Source organism: Haemaphysalis longicornis, unplaced genomic scaffold, assembly GCF_048455015.1.
Source record: "Haemaphysalis longicornis isolate Haplotype H1 unplaced genomic scaffold, Haemaphysalis longicornis Haplotype H1 scaffold_5, whole genome shotgun sequence".
Lineage (NCBI taxonomy): Eukaryota > Metazoa > Arthropoda > Arachnida > Ixodida > Ixodidae > Haemaphysalis > Haemaphysalis longicornis.
Window position 1 is genome coordinate 26,863,809 of NW_027526385.1, and position 22,444 is coordinate 26,886,252.

The 22,444-nt window shown below is 44.5% G+C and overlaps 1 long non-coding RNA gene across 2 annotated transcripts in view; it reads left to right on the forward strand.

The window, feature by feature from the left end:
• Window positions 1-22,444, forward strand: part of LOC144137983 (uncharacterized) — a 151,062-nt gene that overhangs the window by 12,190 nt on the left and 116,428 nt on the right. The window contains exon 2 of one of the 2 annotated variants that reach the window (XR_013315791.1): window positions 7,033-8,592. The exons of the other annotated variant lie outside the window; for it this stretch is intronic. This is a non-coding gene — a long non-coding RNA (uncharacterized LOC144137983). Of the gene's footprint in view, window positions 1-7,032; window positions 8,593-22,444 lie in introns of those variants that run through there. 2 annotated transcript variants of the gene reach the window in all.

The window sequence follows — 22,444 nt, forward strand, 5'->3', positions numbered from 1 at the left end:
GGGTTCAACTTAAATTGAGAACGACTCAGCGGGCAATGGAGCGGAAAATGATAGGTGTAACATTAAGGGACAAGAAGAGAGCGGAGTGGGTGAGGGAGGAAACTGGTGTTAAAGACATATTAGTAGAAATTAAGAAGAAGAAATGGACGTGGGCAGGGCATGTAATGCGAAGGCAAGATAACCGCTGGTCATTAAGGGTAACAGAGTGGATCCCTAGAGAAGGCAAGCGTTGCAGGGGGCGGCAGAAAGTTAGATGGGCAGATGAGATCAAGAAGTTTGCGGGTATAAATTGGTCACAGTTGGCACAGGACCGAGGTAATTGGAGAATAATGGGAGAGGCGTTTGCCCTGCAGTGGGCGTAGATAGGCTGGTGATGATGATGATGATGACTCAACGCTGCACCCCAACCACGCCGTCCAGCAAGTAATAGAACAAAAAAAATCGATTCCCGGCCGCGGCGACCGCTTTTCTGATGGAGGCGAAAAGCAAAAACGCCCGTGTTTACGAGCTTTCCGCGCACGTTAAACATCTCCAGGTGGTCACAATTAATCCGGAGCCTTCCACTACGGCGCGCCTAATCATCCGGGTTGCGTCGGCGCGTTAAACCGTACAATCAAACAATAAATAGAAAAAATCGCAGTGTACACTAAACCCATTTACATTGCGTTTATGGGCTATTCCAAAACGTTTGCCTCTGTACACACCGTATCAGTGCTGGAAACATTAAAGAACCATGGAATAGAGGAGATCTACATAGACGATATATATATATATAAGGAATGTGTGGACAGGATGAGCCTTCAAGAGCGAAGCGATGAATTCCTGATCTGAAAGGGTGTACAGCAAGGAGACTATCTCGCCAAACCGGTTTACACTGTTTGCGAGGGGTATTCAAGATGATTGACTGGGGAAACCAGGATTACGGATAAAAGGAGAATACTCGAGTATGTGAGGTTCCCAGACTGAAGGAGACTGCAGAACACCTGCAAACAACACTTGAGGAGCTACAATCAGAGAGCAGGGCCGCAGAACAAAATCTAGATATGAATAAATCTAATGTAATGATAATTAAGCATACCGAAAGCGCCCTCTTCAGCATGGGAAACGAAACTCTAAAACAAGTTGAAAAATAGAACCACATCGGACGGGTGGTCAGTGCTAAACCCAACAACCAGAGCGAAATCCAGCGCAGGATTGCATGGGCTGGGGCGCTTTCGGCAGGCACTCCCAAATATTAAAAAAGTAACCTACCTATATCAATAAAAAGGAGAATACGCAACCAATGCATTCTGCCGGGGATGACATATGTAGCGGAATCCTGGCGGCTTAGTAACAACTGAAAAGCGAACTTAGGTCGGCTCAACGGCCGATGAAACTTACAATGATAGGATTACACGTAGTGACAGGAAACCACCTTCCTTGACCAGGGAACAAACCGGGTGAATGATGTAATAGTTGAAATAAAAAAAATGGCCTCGGGCGGGCCATGTAGTGAGGCGTGAGGACAACTGACGGACCACCTGGGTAACAAAATGAATGCCTAGAGATGGGTCTAGAAGAAGGGAAAGTCTATTAACTCTATGGAGCTACTCAAAAGGGAAATTGGGAGGATATGAATGGACTCGAGCAGCGCCATAAAAGAGTAGTTAGCTGGAGGTCAATAGGCGAGGCATTCTTCTTGTAGTGAACCTTATTAGGCTGTTGATGAGGGTGATTGGTTTTGCAAAGCCTTCGAATGAAGGTAAGGCGTATGGAGCTCCTGAACGTGCGCTCAAAGTTTGCACACACAGGCAGTATTTTCTGCTTCGATGAAGGAATATCGTGCGAGCGTACTTGTGATAGCAGGCCATGAAGCCAACTGTACAGCCAGCTTACCTCAGCAGTATAAACAAAATGCGGCTTTTTTTACAGGAACGTACTTCTGGGGAGTGTGCGCATGCATTTTCGTGGCATTGAGAAGCTTTGAACCAGCAAGCTTTCAATTGAAACGTTACGTTTGATCCGTCCCACTTCCAGCATTCATAATGGTTAACGCAAAAAAGCAAACTACATTTAACATATTTGCGCAGTGTTTCTCAGTACGGAAACCAGTTACAACAATCAAATATGAAGGCAGTAAAGTGCAGCACACAAGTGTTCCAATATTTCTAGGCCAGTGGCGTGAAGGCAACATGCCACTCGCAGCGGAAGTTATTGAATTATGACACACCAAGGACCACGAGTGTGAAAAGAGGTATTCGCGGCACGTGCTCTTTTCCGCACAAGTTTGTGGCATCAAAAATATTGAATGCACGGTGAAATAGCTTTAGCGGAGCTTGTCGACGTGTTTTTGGAAAAAATAACACTGGTGTAGGGGTATGTAAGGGCACAATAAGTGCATTCTGAAGCTCTTCGCAGAATGGGGTCCAGCCACCACGACGCCGAGGCCAGAAACATAATTTGCTGCCAATTTCTCGTGTGTAACGTAATCCTTCCATCATGAGGCAGCACACCATTTTAAGCCTCTCGGGTAGAAGTATACAGAAAGAGAGCTTGATGACACTTTTTCTTGACCCGCCATAACCTGTTGGCATCAAAAAAATTTTTTGATCGGCGGCAAATTTTTGGTCTTACCATAGCTCCGATGAGAACAGACCTTCAAATAGATGACTGCGGTCGAGCTAGTCAGGCATCGGCTCGCTCTGTGCCCTTTTCGACGTATTTGTGGTAAAGTAAGAAGAAAATAAAAAAGAAACGTTGGAGAAAAAATGCAAAATCCAAACTCTATTTTTTTTATTTCTCCGCAACCGAGGTTCTGCTGGCGCCATTTAGAAACGGTGACAAAGGTGCGAAACGCGTAATGTTACATTTGAGATAAAAAGATTATGCGTCCTCGTGGGTATCTTTCACTCGGTTTTCGCACTCTACCTCTCCTCTAGTACATCCTCGCAAAAGATGCCATAACCACTAGAGTATAAAATTCGGTGTGCGGTATGCCGATCACTTGTCACACTCAGCAAAAGAAATAAACAACGTACGGTGCCCGCGTAGCGCTTGTATATTCACCGCCGGACCAAAAAATACCCGCCACCCGAGCACAGAAACCTAACGCAGGCAAAACATCGCCACTCTCGCCGCCTATTCGCGTGAGCTGTTCGGGTTTGTTATGCTTCCCTTTGCTGCCAATACTGGTTATATAGTGAACACGAGCGATGTCATCATCATCATCACCTGCCTACTACGCCCACTGCAGGGCAAAGGCCTCTCCCATTAATCTCCAATTACCCCGGTACTGCACTAACTGCGACCAATTTATCCCCGCAAACTTCTGGATCTCATCTGGCCATCTAACTTTCTGCCGCCCCCTGCCACGCTGGCCTTTTCTAGGGATCCACTAGAGAACAGTCAGGGTTTCATAAAGGCTACTCAACAATGGACCATATTTACGCGATCAATGAAGTGATGGAGAAGTGCGCAGAGTGTACTGAACCCCTATTTATAGCCTTCATAGAATGTGAGAAAGCATTTGGCTCAGTCGAAACGTCGGCAGTCACTCAGGCATTACGGAACCACGGCGTAGATGAGAATTATCGATCAATACTAGAGGATATCTACAATGTATTCACCATCATCCTCCATAAGAACAGCAGTAAAATGCCTATAAGGAAGGGCGTCACACAAGGAGACACAATCTCTCCAATGTTATTCAAAGCATGTCTACAAGAAGTATTCAGAACGTTGGATTGGGAACAGGTGGGAGTAAGGGTTAATGGAGAATACCTGAGTAAACTCAGATTTGCTGATGACGTTGCCTTGTTAAGTAACTCGGGGGACGAATTTCAAGGCATGCCTTCCGCACTAGACGAACAGAGTAGAACCCTGTGCCTGAAATTATATGCAGAAAACTAAAGTAATGATCAATAACCTCTTGACAGCACAGCGGTTTGAGATAGGTGGCGTGGCAGTGGAAGTGGTAAGCGAATATATCTACTTAGGCCAAGTTGTGACCCTAGATCCCAACCATGAGGCAGAGATAATTAGAAGGATCAGAATGGGGTGTGGTGCATATGGCAGACATTCTCAGATAATGAATAGCAGACTACCATTGTCGCAGAAGAAGAAAGTGTATGACAGCTGCATCTGACCGGTACTCACATACGGGGCAGAAACTTGGAGGCTCACTTAGAGGGTTCAACTTAAATTGAGGACGGCTCAGCGAGAAATGGAACTGAAGATGATAACTTTAACAGTAAGGACAAGAAGAGGGGGGAGTGCGTCAGGGGAAAAACGCGGGTTAAGGACATGTGTATTAGTAGAAATTAAGAAGAAGAAATGGACTTGGGCAGCGCGTGTAATGCGAAGGCAAGATAACCATTGGTCATTAACGGTAATAGAGTGGAGCCGAGTGATGTAATAAAGACAAAAAATAGGCGTAGCGTCCACAAACAGTGCAAGGCTGGAGAAAAGCAGGGCTCGTTCTTCGTGGGAGACCAGGCTGTTGCATCTTACATGAATTTTCGAACTTTCCCCTGAAATGTGTTCATGACTGGCAGGGCGGGATCGTGTTGTCCGAAGCTTTCACATCTCTCACAGAGTGGACCCCGTTAGCATGCGCTGTAACCCGCTTTGGCTTCGCCAACTTGGCGTGAACTAGCGAAGAGAAAAGCACGTGTGATATCATGCAACGAACGCTAGGCAGAAGGCGTTCGAAGGTGGAGTTTGACGATTCCGGGCGCTCGTCACGAGGCGGACTCATCTATATATATATATATATATATATATATATATATATATATATATATATATATATATATATATATATGTATATATATATATATATATATATATGTATATATATGTATGTATACAGGGTGTCCCAGCTATCATGCACCAAGATTTAAAAAAAGAGTAAAGGCGTAACTCGAAGAAAACCTAGTGCATAATGTTTGCAGTACTGTGAAGAAGCGGAGAGTAATTTTTTCGTTAATGAGACTTAATTAACTAATTGTAATTAATTATCTAACTCGGGAAATACTGTCCTAATCACTAAAGTGTCAATGAGGCACTTGTAGGTAACCACGAGGGGCATCTAACTGCGCTATTTTCAGCGATGAACTAATTGCGTACACATTTATTCTGACTGATAAAGGAAACCCGCGAAATATGAAAAATACCACGTGACGGCGCCTCCGCGCGCACCGTAAAGTAACGCCCTCAAACAGGCTGCCTCTGAGTTAGCCAGAATGAAATAGACGAAAGAAAGAAAGAAGAAATCGCGACCGAGTTTGTTCCTTATCTGCACACGCGTCCCGCGAATCTTGCTGCTGCTGCTCCTTCCATGCATGCTATTATCAAGGTGATGCGCTGTCTCTTCGGGCGGGTAACACGCGAAGCAGTTGCTTTCAATCAGCTTTGTTTGGGGACGCTGCTTTACAATGCGCGCGTAAGCGTCGTCACGTGGTATTTTTCATATTTCGCGGGTTTCCTTTATCAGTCAGAATTAATGAGTACGCAATTAGTTCGTCGCTGAAAATAGCGCAGTTAGATGCCCCTCGTGGTTACCTACAAGTGCCTCATTGACACTTTAGTGATTAGGGCAGTATTTCTCGAGTTAGATAATTAATTACAATTAGTTAATTAAGTCTCATTAACGAAAAAATTACTCTCCGCTTCTTCACAGTACTGCAAACATTATGCACTAGGTTTTCTTCGAGTTACGCCTTTACTTTTTTTTAAAATCTTGGTGCATGATAGGTGGGACACCCTGTATATATATGTATATATATATGTATATATATATGTATATATATATGTATATATATATATGTATATATATGTGTATATATATGTGTATATATATGTGTATATATGTATATGTATATATATATATGTATATGTATATGTATATATGTATATATATATGTATATGTATATATGTATATATGTATATATATATGTATATATGTATATATATATATATGTATATGTATATATATATATATATATAATATTTGTTTTGGCAGCCTCTAACGTGGCGGAAGCACGGACGTGCCATGTGCTTCTCACGAGACGCACGCTTACATATTCTCGTGAGCTTTGTTCACTGACAAAGCAGCCCAAAGGTTAAACACCCCTGCTCCTATTATCGGCAACGCATCGGCTCACAGCATTTAAAATGGACCAAAGGAAGATACTCTTCTGCCGGCCGTGTAATGCAAATGCCTCTCTTCCGTTTGCCGCCCAGCTCTTGTACACTTCTCCTCGCTTGTCGCTCTCCCCATAATAAACACGGTGGAGCGTTGCTCCCGTCCGTGCAACTTTTCTCTCTTCCACTACTCGCGCACAGTATAATAGAACCTTCCGTCTCTGCTGGGATCCTTATATTTCGGGCGCGAGCTGTTTTCGCCCTTTTGAGACAGAACAATGTTTTCATTGCGTATTTTTAATGCTGTCGCATTACTAACGCAGCCAACTGTTCGAATTCAAATATAGCGAATGTTTTTTTTTTGTGTTGAATAATGTTGACAAGGATGGGGTGTGTTTTAGAATTAGGTCCAATATAAACTTCTCATTACAAAATTCATTTAATCTTTTGGCCGGGCCCTTGAGTCGACGAACCGACAGACCGATACATACATACATACATACATACATACATACATACATACATACATATATACATACATACGCGCATACATACATACATACATACATATATACATACACACATACATAAATACATACATACAGAAAGGAAAAGTAATATACACACACATACATGCACACATACCTACATACATGCTTACTACATGCATGGATACATACATACATAAATGAATACTACATGCATGCATATATACATACATGCATACATCTATACGTGCATACATGCATACATACATGCATACATGCCTACACACATGCATACAGACAGACAGACAAAGGCGGATCAAAATTTTCGTGTTCAGGCAGCATAAGCAGTACTATCATCTATAAATCAATCCCGCAACGTTGTTTGTTATCTCAGTGCTGCCTTCTCTCTCCTTCACGCAGGCACACTGTTGGAACGAGGTCAACGGCTGCGGTGTCGTGCTTCCAGCTTCACAGATCGCCGACCATGTTGGCGCCGATTGCGAGCACCACGTGACCCACTGCCCCATGTGCTCGGCGGTGGTGCTGTGCCGCGACGTGTGCGCACACCTGAAATCCCGATGTGCAGCGCTAGCATTGCGTGTGGCGCCTGAACCACAACAGGGAACAGATGGCAATGAAATCCCATATTTGTTGGCGTTTGAAAGACGCGTAGAGCAGCGAGTAGGCGAAATGGACGCTAAGCTTGCGCAACTGTCCCTGGAGAGTGGCTTGCAGAGTGACAAACTTGCTGAAATTTGCCACAACATTAATCACTTGAACGAAACACTACAACAGCAATCATCACCAGCCGTGGTTCAAACTCTACATCAGTTGGTTCAGAACGAAGCTAAGATGAAAGCCCTGATAGCAAACGACGAAACGATACAACAAAAAGTAGGCGACCTAGATGCAAAGATTGCCCAGCTGTCCTTGAACTGTGCCTCTATGAGCGACAAACTCGTTCAAGTTTGCAGCAGCAATATCCATTTGAAGGAAGCACTAACAGAACAGTTTGGGGCTGCCTTAGATCGCAAAGCAGCGGATCTAAAAGCCCTTTGCGATGAAAAAATTGAATATCTGAGGACCACCTTCAACTCACAATTGGCAATGGTTCGAAGGGAGTCGACGACGGATCAGCGGGTTATGACGGGATATGCGGCAATCAAAGAAAAGGCAGCGAAAGATGGATACTCTTATAGTCAGACCGACAGAGTATACCTACGTCGCTACCTAATGTCTTGGGGATTTCAATTCATAAAGGAGGGTGAAAGCGTTTTCATTGCTTTGGAGATTCAACTGCACGAGGGCATAGAGGACGAATTTTGTGAATGGCCGTTTAGGAAGGAACTGAAGCTCAGCATCATTCACCCTGAGACACGACAAGAACGGCTGCTCCACGGGAAGCCAAGTACGCACGAGTCTAAGATGAGGTATTATCGCAGACCAATAGAAGTCAGCAATCCAGCCGTGTTTTTTCCTAACACCAAGGTTAACACAATTGATATTGAACGTGATGGGTACGTTAAGCAAGATCAGCTGCTGCTAAGGTTTGAAGTGCTCTAGTGAAGGTATTTAAAACTATTACACTTGCTTATCAAGCCCTTGTGACACAAAAAAAAAAAAAACACGTGCAGACAAGATAATATGAAAAACAAGGCCACGTTTAAAATGAGTGTTGTAATCACACGTTTTCTTCATATGTGTCGTACAAACATCAAGCTGTGCAAATAAAATACCCCAAAGAAAAATTGTGTACTTAATGCGACTAGATGTACTTCAAACGGGATTGCTCAAAAAATTGTAATAATTATTTGTTCTCTCTCGTGTGATTTCTTCCGCAAGCAATCAGAAAACTTGGCTATCAAAATACGGAAGAAATACAAAATATAAGCGTTACCTGGCATACCGCCTGGTTTAGCGGGCACGATTCTTTGCGAGAACTCCACTTGCCTCCCCCCCTCCTCCCTGCACGGTACTGTGTAACTCCATAAAATTTGAGAACTGGCGGAAGTAATGTAATAAATCGTTATGATAGCGCGAAACAACAAGAAGAAAAGATTATTCAGACAAGCTGACAAAAGTAAATTAGCTGTTTCCTGGCAACGGTATAAGGAATGTGATAGAGAATATCAAAAATTGCTCAAAACCACGCGCTTAGTTTTTTCAACGTGATTTATCATCCATGCTAACAAATAATCCTCGGCGTTTCTGGCGTGTCATCAATCCCAAGCATAATCCAGACATCGTCTTTACTGATCAGAACGGCGTAATAATAACTGGCAGTGACTGTTCGGAACTACTGAACAAAACATTTTCCTTGGTATTTACAGTCGAATCTTCCCTCCCACAGGCAACCATACGCAGTAGCACTAATGCATTTATGCCTGAAATAACCATAACCGATGCTGGCATATTTTCTCTTCTGACTAATCTCAAGACTTCTTCTTCGACTGACAACACTGGTTTAAATAAAACTATTCTAAAAAATATAGCACAAAGCATATTCCCAATATTATCCGCTCTATTCCAACAGTCTCTAACCACCGGCGTTATACCCCATGACTGGAAGGTGGCGAAGGTTGTTCCGTTTTTCAAATCTGGTGATCGTACCACACCCCTAAACTATCGCCCTATTTCACTAACCAGTATCATATGCAAACTCATGGAGCATATTATTCACTCCCAGATCATTAACTACCTCGAAAAACATAACCTTATTTTTCGGCATCAGCACGGTTTCCGTAAAGGCTATTCATGTGACACCCAACTAGCTGGCTTCATTCACGAAATACATTCATCCGTAGACGCTGGAATTATAGTCGACGCAATTTTCCTAGACTTTTCAAAAGCATTTGATCGTGTTCCTCACCATCGACTTTTTCACAAGCTTAGGCTACTGAACATCGACTCTGCTGTTATAACATGGATAAAAGACTTTCTTTCTAACAGGATGCAATTTACATCAGTTAACAATCACAACTACTCTCTAGTCCCCGTAACATCTGGTGTTCCTCAGGGAAGTGTACTCGGGCCCTTGCTTTTTCTAGTTTATATTAATGATCTACCAGACTGCGTTAAATCTAACATAAGGTTATTTGCGGATGACTGCGTATTATACCGTAAAATTCAATCTAACCATGACCACGATATTCTACAATCTGACCTTAATGCTATAAACACGTGGTGCTCAACCTGGCTAATGCCTCTAAACCTTGCTAAAACAAAACTAGTGTCCTTTACTAATAACGCCTCCCAAAATTCAGCATCCTACATATTAAACGACAGCCTTGTGGACAGAACTTCCAGCTATAAATACCTTGGTGTACATCTAACCAGTAACTTGACATGGAATAATCACATTAACCATATCCTCGCGTCTGCTAACCGTTCGCTTGGTTTCCTTAAACGTAACCTCAGACATGCACCCGCGCGTTTACGAAAGTTAGCATATATTACACTAATACGCCCTAAACTAGAATACGCGTCAGCCATTTGGGACCCTCATCAGGCATATCTAATAAATGACTTAGAAGCTTTACAAAACCGTGCTGTCCGCTTCATCTTTTCTGATTACTCACCCTATACCAGCGTAACCGAATTAAAAAATCGTGCTGAACTTGTAACCTTATCGCATCGTCGCAACATATCTCGCTTAACTTTATTTCATAAACTGTACTACCATGCATGCCTTCATAATGAATTTATGTGTGAACCCGCCGCCATTTTTCCGCGTCGAGATCACTCATGCAAAATCAAACGCATCACATGTCATACCGTTGCTTTTGCCGAATCATTTGCTCCTCGTACCACAATAGACTGGAATAATCTACCATCAAACATTGTTACTGAACCTAATACCACGAAATTTACTAATGCTTTGAGCAAAAATATCAATGTATGATATGTATCATTTCATGCGTCATTTCATTCAGTTCTTGCCTTGTCAGATGACATGTTGTAATATACCATGTGGTTATAATCGGTGTAGTTTGTTCTAGTTCCTGTACCAATAGCTGTTCTTATTATTCTACCTAATTTTTGTATTTGTTTTCACTCTAGCAATGTTAATGATTTGTACCATTTTTTAGTTCTTGTGTTTATTTTTGTTCTTGTTCTAGTTTATGTGACACTTTGTAACCCCCCTACCCTATGTAATGCCCTCCCCAGAGGGCCTTTAGGGTTTTTTTGAAATAAAAAAATAAATAGAATGCTGATAATTCGCTGCACATAATTTTGAAACCCAGAAAAATAGAAAAAATAGAAAAAAATACACTAGCTAAAAAAAAACGAAGACACGAATAAAAACCCTTAAAAGAATCGTGAAAACGCTAATAAAAACATCGTAAAAACAGACCAACTTTTCACTATGCCATGCATCTGCAGAAATAAAAATTGGCTCCAATCCACGCTGTGAAGTTGGTTGGAAAGCAAAGCTTTAAGCGGCACCCATGGCAAATACTCATGCGACGTCTAATTCACTTACGTGGCTCAAGAAAGAGTGAAACCAGACATTCTGCAAGCCGTTACCTCTAATTCGTTGGGGCGGTATCCCCAACGCAGCAGCAGCGCTGGCCACAGCCATGCTAGAGCGGCGGGCGGTGCCGCTGTAGCACCCCCCCTCCTCCCTCGCCCACGTGAGTCGGAAAAATGAAAATGGCGAGGAGGTCTTTCGAAGGGTGAGACAGAGGAACCTAGCCATTCTAACGTGTTATCTTAGGCCTACACCACCACGCGACACAATCGCAGACACCAAAACAATTCGGCATGAGGGCTCAAGGATTCCCATTTATATTGAGTTGAACTAGTTGAGTAAGTTTAAGAATGGCGAGAATGCTTAGGGAACTTTTATGATCGGTATATATCAGAACCAGTCGCTACTGTCGCCTTTTGTAATACCTCTTAAAACACAACCGAAATGGTATTCCCCAATTTAGAAAACGGAGTCCCATTCCTGGCAAGCAGTGCTCAAAAGGTAGCGTTTCTCTTGCGGCCCGGTGTCTATGTGGTTTGTACATTTTGTTTTCCCGGCCTCCAAACCAATCCGTAACGTACGTTTGCTGTACGGCCACTTAATTCCGTCAGGTGCAGGTTACCGTGGAGGTGCTGTCAAAAAGTTAAATAAGCCATGTGAAGGCAGCGCGCAATGAACACGAAGCGGCGCCAAAACAGACTAAAAAACAACCGTCGCTAAAGCAGACGACACACCCGTACCGTCGACGCCGCCACCGTATAGCAGACACTTGCGCGCGGGGAACGCTGGGTACATTCGCCGCGCCATCTCCAATGTGCTCCGTGAGTGAACGACCCTCCCCCCCTCCCCCCTCCCCGCCCCTCATCGCCGCCTCCGCCGCGTTGGGAGTTTGTTGTCCCGTACGCCACGAAAGAACCGTTGGCTAGTAGAGGTACAAGGATTAGCTTTAAAAATATTGGCGCAGCTTCCACAAGTGGTTCAAAGCTGGAGAATCAGTAGTGGTGGAGGCCCGTCTTCCTTCGTCGGAGACGCAGTTGTTCCATTTCTCACGGATTTACGAACTTGGTGCTGATTGACTAGCTCACCAGGATAGATTTGTCCACAGCCTTTCATATCTCCTACCATGTTCACGCGTTAGCACGCGCTAGAACCCGGGGCAACTGGCTTCGCGAGCTCGGCGTCTCCGCTCTCTACTTCAAGCGGGACCGCGCGTGAAATGGCAAGGAGAACAGCAGGGGAGAAATGACGGCAAACACGCTGGACAGAGTGTGCTCGAAGGTGGAGCTGGCGGATGGCGGGTTCTCCTTTGGAGGCGTGGGCATATGTGTGGTCAGTATTTTTTTCTTTGTATTTTTTTTTCCTGAGCCCCTCTTATCGCGCAAGCACACATGGAAGTCTGGCCGACGCAGTCCGCTCCTCACGGGGCGCTCACTCGCGTGCAGGCTGTTTTCTTCCCATTTTTTCGGCTAACGCTTAACGGCGGAAGTCAAAGCTTAAGCAGCTCTGCTACTAAAACATTGGCCGCGTAACTGCTCCTTTCTCCGGAAATATCGACAGAAGACGATAGTGGTTGTCGACATTTTCCAAGTAAATGCCTCCGTTCGCTTTCCCGCTCACCCCTTGTGTTGTCCCTTTTGCGTCGCCCTCCACCGTAGGTTCGCTAAATGTTGTCTCATGTCAGTTTAAATTTACGGCTCTCCACTGCTCTAGGCCGGGTGCCTCAATGCCAACGCAGCATGACGGCGGAGGCGCGCGTGAATCGAGCTGCCCTATTTCAACGTGTGTAGAACCTGGTTGCCCTAGTCCACGAGCGTTCAGAGCAGAATGTGGAACCTATCTAGTGGAACCTTTCGAAACTGTTGCCGCTTGAATTCTTAAAATTCCGCCAGAAGCTATAGGGGCGCGGGCGACATCAGGCGACACTGTGATCTTTTTTTTCTGCAGTAGATGTAGTATTCCATTTGGCAAAAATCAAGGGTCTATAATGTTTTTATAAAAAAACACTGTAAACACCACTTGTGTATTATTTTCTGCCTTATATTTGCGTAATGTCTTGTTCTTGTACAGAAATCTTGACAGGTATAAACATATAAACCGGACTTAGACGTTTATATTTCGCTTTGAGTATATAAGACTATTGCGCAGACTTTGTTTCACTTTCGCCGGCTGGCGGATTAGAGTCACAGACAGACAGACCAAAATTTCTTGGTTCAAGTGGCCTAAGAAAGACTATCGTCTTTAAAATAAGAACAGGTCTAAGGGGGTCAGTAGTTTGATACAACGGAATACATTCCTCCTAAAAATGGCTTCCCAGCAATGTATTTCTGTTCAGATGTGGTGCCGACTTTGTTCCTTGTAAGCTGGCTTTCCGACATTCTTTGTTCAGCAGCGAAGCATGACCATTTACAAACTCCGTTTGGTTGCAGCCCGACTTTATCCTTCTGTGCACCGCCACCGCCGCTCTCTCGAGTTTGCAGGAAGGCACGTCAGGAAAAGAGAAACAAGGCTCTCATGCTAAGAATCAAGGTTACCACCCATTAATTCTGCATATAAACGGAACAACGACTTCACTCAGATGGACCAGGTAGAGGCGATGACAGCAGCCACCATAAGCACAAAACAGATTCCCCAGTTCCCATTTGACTGCGACGTCAATCTACCCACCTAAAGTTGACGCATAACAACCAAAAGAGATGGGGAATGATGTGAGTGGTCGTGAGAAGCTCACGGCTAGTTCACAACTTCCAGTTTGCCAGCGACATGACCGTTCAACTTTTGATTTTGCCTTAACTCAAGGAGAGTAGCCACTGATGACGGAAGCTGCCGTATGGGTCACACGGCCGATTCCCACATTCCGAGCGGCAGGTACGTCAGCATACCTATTCATACAATGCTTTCCTTTAAAATTTTAAAAAGTTGAACGAAAATAAAATTTGAAAGGCACACAAATCTCGAAGGTTAACGTCATATCGTCTGACGAAATTAAAATATTAGAGCCTATTATTAATTAAAATATTTATAAAATATGTAATAATACATATTAAGGAAGATATTAAAATAATAAAATTAAACTTAACAAACGTAGAATACCAGACGCTTAGATTATGAGTACGGCGCTTAAAAAGCGGGTCCTTCGGCGCGGGGCAATTTGCACGGGGCAATTTGCACGGGGAAAATGAGATGGGGCAGAAGAGACGGGGAAAATGTGTCCGGGGCTTATGAGTACGGGCTTTCGAAAACGGGGCAGAAGCCCCGGGGCTTCCGGCGTAGGGCAAATGAGACAGGGCTTTTGAAATCGTGGGCTTTCGTGCACCGCCCCTCTATTTTAGGGGCCACAATCCCTGTTGGCTGTTTTGCCATTCTTATGCAGATTCAATGCATAAAGACGCAAATGGCTCCAATATAATAGCCCAGTGGGTGTACGTTTACCATACGAGAAACTAACACGGTCGGAGGAGGTTGTAGCTAATAATATTCATGCTAACACAGCACTAACCCCTCATTTAGCACACAAATAGACCTACGGAGCCAGCTCGCACAAGAAACACTGCTCGTATTGTGACTATACTTGCATTCCTAGTCTATATCATTTGATATGAGGCTGGGCCTATTTAACAGCTGTTGGATGGCCACTAGTGAAACTCGGTTCCTCACCTGCAGATAAAGGAGAGCATTTGCAATGCGTTCTAGCAGACTTCCAACGCCAGACAAAACAATTGACTTTTCACTAACCAGTGGTCTCTACTATCTGGTGTGATAACCTAGGCTGACTCCTGTCACAAACATTATTGAAAACGTGCATCTTCAAGACATCTACGGAATATATCTTCACAGAACCCTAAATTTCAGAGTGATCTTCACCAATCCAAGTGATTGAACCTTGTACTGTGATATCTTTTGGATCACGTTCTCCCTCCATGCCCCTCTCCTTCCCCACCAGGGCATTCCTGCCCCCTCATACAATAAAGCTATTCGTTCCCTCCTTCAGATGCCCATTTTGGTGGGTACTATGGCGTAGTGCTTAATAGCTTGGCTAAATGCTTAATAGCTTGGAACTTTAGGGTTGAGGGAAATGTTAAATTATTTGTTTAGATTTTGTTCTTCTTAATGCAGCACACTTAACCCAGTTGAGGCAGCAGACATTACAAGCCGACGACAATTTATTCGTTAAAAGGAAGTTTGCGTTGGCTTTTTTAGGAGTGAGGTTGTCGTTGTTTGTTGGCCTGGTAGGGCGCCTAGCCGATCAATCCATCCGCTGAGTACTAATCACGAAAGCGTCAAGAGAACAATGTGATACAAATGAGTCCTTAGAAATGAAAGAGTGTCGAACGTATGCTTGTAAAAAATCCTTGACGTGTTGGTGCTTATAATCTCGCCTATAAGGCACGCGACCTGTGCACAGGCAGTATAAACTAGCATTGTTAGTGAGGGTTAAGTTGTATGGGAATGTCCTTGGAGATAAATTCCAATTGAACATGGCGTAATTGCTGTGATAATTCATGTGAACAGGGGCTCTAACGGAAGGAGAAACATCGATAATGTTACGCACACATTATCGAACCGTTATCTCTTCATAGATGCAAACATGGGCGTTTAGTCTTGGAGTTCCTTTCACAAGAACGCTCAAATTTTGATGATACAAAACGCCGATGTTAAAACTTTGTTTTGAGACGTCCCACACTGGAGTGGTATGGGCCAACTAAGTCCGCTTGGGTATGATTCCCATGCGCCAAAGTTCTACGCACTGGCGTTATCTGTTTCCGCCTAACTAGAAAAACCTCTGCCGCAGCCAGATTCACGAAGACGCCAGTAGGTTACGCAGCACAACGCTTAGCCACTGAGCTAGCACAATCGGGCACCTCATAACAACCACTCTCGTCGCATTCCTAAAACATTGGAAAACATCACATGCTGCTTATACAGTGGTCAATTACCACCGTAAGCACACTTACATACTGAATTTCTTTTCCGCAGCAGACTAACCACGCTTAGACATTTCCCTTGCTCGTGTCAACCAGGTTTCGTAGTTAGTAGCCGTGCGTCATTCTAGAAAATTCTTAGCGAGAATTTAAGGGGGTGCACCCAAATGCGTCATGCGGTCCTACAAAAAAGGTGCATTAAGACGGTATCTGACGGAGATGAGCACGACTAAAATGCTCGATTTGTATGGCTTTGCTGACCCAAGATTTTTGCATGTCAGAAAGGCTATGCAAATACCTGCTCGAACAAACTTGGCCAAGGCGTTTATGGCCATGTTTTCCACCAAGTCTTTAGAATCGGCATGCAAAACGGTTCGGAGAGATTTGGCACATTGCCATTGCTTGTGACCTTTGAAAATACGTGTAACTATATCTTGGTCTGCACGGCCTGGAAGACTTTATTTGCAGGCGTTTGTCAGCTCCTCTTCGCCTGGTGACATGAACGGTGCAGGCTTGTCACTGCTCTTTGCCACAATACTGTCCGATCACCACCACAATCGGTTGTCTTTCATCATCGGAACCCGCTGTGGCTGTTTCCGTTCCCAAACAATCAATACAAAGAATATGTGCCTCGATGGCTGTACCGTGCGATTCCAACATTTACTGATAATGCGAATCCTTCAAGGAAGCATTTTAACAATCGTGTAACTAATGCGCTGTTCGCTCATTTTGAAGGTCGGGAATAGGAACAGTCACTATGGCAACGTGTATTTAGATAATTCCGTAACCTCACAAAAGCAGCGCAACGGCCAAGCGGAAGCGGTCTTATGCAGGTTCTTTGCAGAAGAATGACGTACAGTGAATTAAAGCAAACATTTTTGCTCGGATAAACCTCAGTAAAATGAAATGGTTTTTTTAGATCGATCGATGATTTTGCGTTTTAACTTGGGCCACTGTGTTTTGATTTTGGCAGAATTGTTGTTGTTTTCGTGTTGCGGTTATTGTGTTTCAAATTTGGCCGTTTTCATTTCCACGGAGGTCACGCTCCTCCTGCATCTCTTTTTTCATATGGGATTGTTTGAGTAATTTTTGTGTATATATTTTATTATTCTCCATTATTGCCTATTTGCCGCGCAATTAAAAACTTACGGAGGCACTTAACTTTTTTTTTCTTCTGTTGGGAAAATGTGCAAGTATCTCGTCTCGTCGAAGTGTAAAAGCTCTTATGGGTAAGTATGCGGACGACACTGCCGATGAGAGTGTGGCAATCCTGTGTAAGACAACGGCGGCTGCTCTCCTCGTCACAGGCCGATTACCTTGAGTTGTGGGAATAAATGGGGTGGGTAATTTGACATCGAAGCCGAAGTGGAAGTTCTGAATTTACCGCGACCTGTTCACCGGAGCGCTCATGATTTGCCTATCTCGTTTATTGGGAATGTGTTTACTGGAGCAGCGTAGTTAACGCCGCAATCAAGCGGAAACAGTTGAATAGGTTCTGTCCTAATGACTAGGGACCGCAAAGGTAGGCCCTTTTTTCATTCAGCCCGTATCAAATCTGTTTATCATACAAGAATTAACTAAGGTAGAAGAAACATGGTAAGCAAATATTTACTTTGCCTTTAGAGCCTATCTTGAGGTTTCAGCTTTTATAGGCTTTTTTAGCGTATAAAAATGCCTTTTTATGTTACATATATCTTTGTATGTTTTTGGGCCTGTGTTCTGCTAGGAGTTATCTCCCTTCAGAAACCTGCAACTCGCAGTTCGTCGCCCGCTCTTTGGAAGTACAACTCGCGGCGCGTGCCAAACGCGCTGAGGGTCTGAAACCGTGAAGAAGCCTCCGAGAACTTGACGCAACGTTGTCCTACCAGGCAACCAAAGGCCTGTACGCAGGGACGCCGCAAGCGACCTCGGTGCCGGTTGGGATTCAAGTCACCGCTGCCCGCGCCAGCTCTTTTGTTCTATGTCCTTCTGTTGGGCTGTGTCCGGGCATAAACCGCTAAAACTTTTGCCGGCATGCCTTGTTCATTGATAACGCAATAAATACAAGCAAAGAAAAAAAATTGACGTGACTACACGGCGCATGTGCAGCTCTAGGTCAAAGACGCGTCCCGGTACATAATTAATTGAACAGCTCACACACGAAAGTTTCATGGTGACGTCACGAATACGTGCACAGCAAGTCGTCAGTCACAGGTATACCGCCTTTCGGCAAGATTGAGTACGAGTAGCACATATAATGAGTGAGGAACAGAGGTTCTAGAATGAGCACCTCGGTACTTTTCGAATAATCTGGTTGTGACCGCCGTCAGCTGGCCTGCGTTTGCAAAATACCTTTACAGATTCGCTGATTGTATACTTTAATCTGTATGTAGTGCATACCGCTGAATGAGGGTATCCTCGGCAGCCTCGCGGGTCATGCACTTCCAGACAGGATGAATCAGTAATTTATTCCAAATTACTATAATCCACTGTACAACCAATGGGATTCCGCGGTGCTGTGAAGAGCTCAGGGCGCCGTTCCTGTCTGTCAACAAATAAATAGCTGCATTCCAGGTAGCCTATTTCAACGCGTGTACGTTCCTTCAAGGATCAGTTACCGATTGTGCCTTTCTAGCAGAGCCCGTTCCTACGCCTTATGGGAACTCGGGTAAGAACGAAAAACTGCTACGACAAACACTTCCGTGTTATCAACAGTTTTGCAGTCAACAAAAACGCCGCAGCCAGAACTATTCTCCAGGGCGCTACACTTAACGTAACTGGGCACATTCTTGTGCTTATTTTACATTCTTAACAGCAATTATTCAGCAGCTAAGAGCTTATGCGCCACAGTGTGACTCAGAATGCTGAGCTCAATTTTATGTCCAGGAGAAGTTCGCCGCCGCCATCTCAGCCAGGAGCGGTTGCTTATAGCACCATTTTAAAACTGAAATCTGTCTCTCACGTAAACTTCTTTGACTTCCTTTGCTAAAAAAAGTAATAAAGGTCCTGAGCGCCAAACGTTCAGACACTCCAAAATGGAATTACACCCCTAAGATTTTCGAAGTACAAGCACGCTCCGCAAACGTCTGCAGGCGCTGGGCGTTCTGTTCTGGCACAAGTATCGACTGACATGAAGTGCAACTTCAAGCCGTAAAACTTGAGAGTAATTGGTTTATGGTGGTATCACAACTTTGTTAGAGTGCCGAATAACCCTTAATTTTACGTAAATATGTAGGAAGAACGACCCTTCTGTGGCCTATAATCTCTGGGAGAAAAAAATAAAATTCCAACAGTGCATGGTTTGTCCGCTATTTTCTTGCAAAGTCAAGCATTTGCCCTAAAACACGCTGTTAAAGTAAATGCGAATTAATCCTATACAGGCCTAAGGTAGCGTTTCACGCCAATATATGCCTGAATGACTCATTTCAGTTCTTATTACAGGCGCCTAAAACGTCGAGTTTTTGTGCCTAAAGTTCTGGTCTGTACTTATGACGGCTGCTGTCATCGCCACTTGCCGATCGACCTGGAGGAATATCTTCATTGATAAATGCAGCGTGACTTGGGCCATGACAAAAAAAGAACGACGGGACAAGTGCTTGTCCCGTCGTCGTTCTTTTTTGTGTCGTTGTCCAAGTCGCGCTCTAATCTTCAATCACAATGCACCAACTTCCCCAACAGCTGCATTCAGTGAACATCTTGTTACCCTTGTGCAGCCCTAATGTGCGGTGACCGTAATGTTGAACACAAGAGGCTTCATGGTTTATTCCTCACATGCCATGCAACGAGCTCATTAAAGAGGCGGTGACCCAGCAAGTAGGCAGCGTGGGTTGATTGGAAGGTAAAGCGGTGCTGTAACCACATTCCGCCGTAGACGGTCATGCTTCACAGTGCAAAACGAAATGTAGAAAAGCGCGCTTACCAAAGGCGAAAATTAAACTAATCTGCATAAAGACGGCTTTACCTATATGCACAAATGCGTTGCTGGAGTTTCATTTTTTCAATGGCCTTATCAGACTTAGCGAAATATGGGCGACCTTTTGTTATCTCTTTGCATTAATTGCACGCTGAAAATTCTTGCTCGAAGCTGGGCGTGACGCTTGGCAAAATACGCTATCTTAACTACCCGCTTCCTATCTTGTTAGCAAAAGCGCACTATGGGTACCCCACAAACCTACAAAACAGAATCTTGGCGCCGAATCCCTTTCAACATCGTTCTTGGTTTATTTATTGATTTACGGATTGATTGATTGATTGATTGATTGATTGATTGATTGATTGATTGATTGATTGATTGATTGATTGATTGATTGATTGATTGATTGATTGATTGATTGATTGATTGATTGATTGATTGATTGTAGTGTTTAACGCGCTGACACATCAAAGGCGATGAGGGGCGCCGTAGTGGAGGGCTCCGGATTAATTTTGACCGCCGGGTGATCTTTAAGGTGAGCCTATATCTCGTACACAATGGCGTTTTTGATTTCGTCTCCATCAGAAAAGCGGCCGCCGCGGCCAGCAATCGAACCCGTGACATCGTGCTCAACATCGCCCTTACAAAATATAGATTACAAAATTACACAGAATTTTGAAAATATGAAATTGAACAATTGTGCCACACATCTTTGATTCCAACATAAACGTGCTGAAACTTGGCCTGTGTGGGGAAGGAACAAAGGAAGAAAGAAAGAAAGGCTTGCGGTGTGTTTATTTTGTTTTCTTGTGTGGCTTCCGTTTCGTTTTTTTGTGTTGTCTGGACATTGCGCGCTCTTGTTTTCATTCTTACTACGCCTTACATATTCGCCCCACTCTCTCACAATGCAACGTGAAACTCGCCAATAATTACTCCACGGGCCCATAGATAGGGGGAACAAACTTTATTCTGGATACGTTGAGTCAACGACGAGGGGTGACCAGCGCTTGGAAGGCGCCGGTGACCTGGGCTTTTCGTTCAGCGAGTCTTTGCTGGACCCGCGGATCCCAGATAGCCACCCAACGCCGCCTCCGAGTGTTCCGCAGAAGAGATGAGAGGGAATGATTTGTGAGGAAATTGCCAAGTGATATGAGAGACTGTTTCATAGACTCCACAGTCGGGGCATTGGGGAGGGGGAAATATGGATGGATAATTTGCGGGAAGCCTGGCGCGACAAGGGAGGGTATTGGTTTGGAGAAGGCACCAGCATCGTTGCTCCATGATAGAGAGTGACCAATGGGTTGGAGGGTAGCGCCGGCGATAGAGGCGGTAATGACAAGTTATTTCGTGGTAAGTCAAAAGGCTGTCGAAGGTTGATTGGTCTACATGGGAAGGGGTGCGTCCTGGCCCGGCTCGGTCGGTTAGCCCTCAATATGCAAGGTTAGCCGCTTCGTTTCCTTCCAGCCCCGCATGGGCAGCAGTCCAAATAAGCTCCGCGTGGGATATGGTTGGATATTGAAGGAAGATTTTGAGAGCCTCCGGGGAAAAAATCCCCCTGGCAAAATTTCGAATGGCCGTTTTCGAATCAGAGATAATATTCGTTGGGGTAGGCCGATGATTGAGAGCTATCGCAATAGCCGCCTCTTCCGCACTGGCAGGGGAGCGCGTTCGGATAGTCAGTGAGCGGTAAGGGGTTGCTTAAACAGCGGTGACTGCGTTGGCGTTGTGACAGCTATAACTAGCGGCATCCACACAGGCGGTGGTCTCTCTCATGGGGTACTTTCGGGCTTGAACGCGCCCGCGATGTTCACGGTGTTTATTATTGTGCTCCGTGTGCATGTTACGGGGAATCGCCCGCACGACCAGGAAATTGTGCAAGTCAGGAGGAATGTATACTCTGGGGTCAGTAACAATCCGTGCATGCAGCCGGAGTGATTCTAGGATGTATCTGCCAGTATATGGAGCAGAAAGGCGAGAACGTTGCCTGACAGAATCGGCTTCCATATGCTCTTCAGCCGTGCTGTAAATGCCTAGGAGTTCCAGTTTGGCAGTGGAAGTCCTTTTCGGGATTAAAAGCGCCATTTTGTTTTTTTTCTTATGAGATAGTTGAATTTATATAGCCCCGTTTTCGTTGGGTTAAGGTACGGGAGGGCGAATGTCAGGCGACTGAGCACGAATGCTTGAACCAGCCGGAGACGCTCGAATTCCGCCATTCCCTCGTTTCGGGCTGTTATGTGACGCATGAGGCCAATAGTTTGGTTGACATGTGAGGTGAATTCAGAGATATATCTCATACTGGCTGTGTGGCGCTGCATGATCAAAGCTAAGACTTTAAGCATAGCGACACATGGTACGGAATTATTCTGTATCCGTATTGCTACTTCTGGAGTGGAGCGTGACCGGCTTTTAAAAGAGACGTAACGTTTTTCTTCTTCTCGCCGCAGGCTGTGGTACACCCGCATTTAAATTGTTGCCGTACTTTTCCCACGCATAAAATGGCCACCATACCATGGAAATTTAAATTTCGTGGCTTATCGAACACTCCATAAA